Source organism: Pyxicephalus adspersus, chromosome Z, assembly GCF_032062135.1.
Source record: "Pyxicephalus adspersus chromosome Z, UCB_Pads_2.0, whole genome shotgun sequence".
Taxonomy (NCBI): domain Eukaryota; kingdom Metazoa; phylum Chordata; class Amphibia; order Anura; family Pyxicephalidae; genus Pyxicephalus; species Pyxicephalus adspersus.
Genome location: NC_092871.1, coordinates 27,303,438 through 27,305,437, shown reverse-complemented (window position 1 = coordinate 27,305,437; position 2,000 = coordinate 27,303,438).

Here is a 2,000-nt window from a genome sequence, read left to right as displayed (position 1 = left end):
GTCTAGACTCACCAGTATCTACCATACCAAGTAAAGCAGAACTATCACAATAAAAGATACACATTTTGATTTGATGATGACTATGGGAATTAGAAAAAAATGTGATTCAACGTTCGACAACTATGTAAAATTGAAATATCTTTTTGAACTAAGTTTATATAAAATTGATATCACAGGCATAGTTTTTATCTACTAACAACCACCCAGGTTAGGTCACATTCTGGGATCGCAATGACTATATACAGGAGATACAAAAAGGGTTTAACTGTTTAAAAAGTTAGCTTTGTATTGCAGTTAGGATACAAATAATTGCTGAAGAGGATGTTGGTTCAATAACAGGCCATCTGTGTTCTTTTCAGACCGAACTTGGATATCATGCTCATTAGTGAAGCACAAAATTGTGCAACAACCACCCATGCTTTTTTTTTTTTAGCCTTTCGTGTGATCCTTATTGGTGGTGTTTTTTTTATATTTGGACACTGTTTATTCCTAGTGTCTTCACTCTTCTGCATGTCCTTCATTGTCAGGTGCTTCTGTAAGTAAGAACCAGTTTGTTCAAGAATGCAGTTATATTATTTGTTGGTTTGCCCTCAGCGATTTGGCCTTATTAGGGTTGTACATTTGCACGCCAACATTCATATGAAACTAAACTAAGGAACACTGCCTAAATTACGTAGGTGACTGCATGGACGTTCGAGCCCCAGGGCTGGATGTTGGGGACAGGAACTGAGAGATTTAGCAGTTCTAGCCAAGAGCAGTGTAAAATGATATCTAAGGACTTTTCTGAGAATATTAACTGTAAAACTTTTTAAACTATGTATAAAACCAAAATCACACCAAAGTCTTTATTAAACAAGGCATGGGGCATTGCGCATACTTCTATGGATCGGTACCTATCTACCTGCTAAAAAACAGAGTTTGCTCTATCATGATTCAAGTTTTAACTTATAACGAATAACCCAGAGTACATAATGCAGTCTGTGTTGTCTTTAAAGACCAAATTCCCTTTCTTCTTGTGTTTGATGGTCTTTAAATAGGTAGAGGAAGCGTATGGGATGACAACATTTAGAGCCTGGTCACACCCATGTAGTAATCCCCATTTTAAAGAATTTTTGAACAAGGTAAATGTGAGTTCATGTTAACTTTTTTAAATGTTTTGAATGCATGCTTTTTTTGTTATATATGTGAAGTTGAAACATTAAAAGCAGGTATTGCAAAGACATAGATGGGCAAAAATACAGAAACAATACAGATGGGCAGAAAACTACATGCGTTCAGGTCTCATTCATTTTATATGTTTTTTTTTTGTAAGTTATGTTTATGTGCACTAGGATTTGATAAAATCAGTCATTCCCATTCCATATTTTTTACATTGTACTCTACCCCCTCCCTTGCTTTAATAAATTTCCTTCATACATATCTGTTTTCCCGGGGGCTTCTTGTCGGTCACATAACATACTGAAATGTTTTTTTGAACATCAGTGATATTGGTGAGGTTTTCTGCAGTATTGTACTGTGAGCCCAGGTCGAGGTGATGAAGCAACCTCAGGGATTGTCTCTATGACAGCCTACGCTTAAAGAAAGTGGGTTGAATGACACTGGCCTTCATTCAACTGGACAAGGACTGGTGGCCGGCAGTGAAGCTGTGAGTCTATGAGAGGTCAGTGCTGTGAGCCACATGGTTTTTAAACAAATTGGCAAAATATATATAATTATGTGGGTATATATGTGTTTTTAACATTCTGATGTGCATTAGTGTGCCTACAATACTACATAATACTATATATAAATATGTATATATATATATAATATAAAATGGGTGGGCTTACTATTCAATTCATTTGACTGTATGAACATGAATAAACACACAACAATAATACAATCCCGTTTCTTAACAATATGCCAAGCTGCAGCTCTTTGCTGTGAATTGTTATCATTGTAATATATCCAACCACCTATTCCAAATCTCTTCTAATAGTAACTTGTTCCTTTCCATTGCC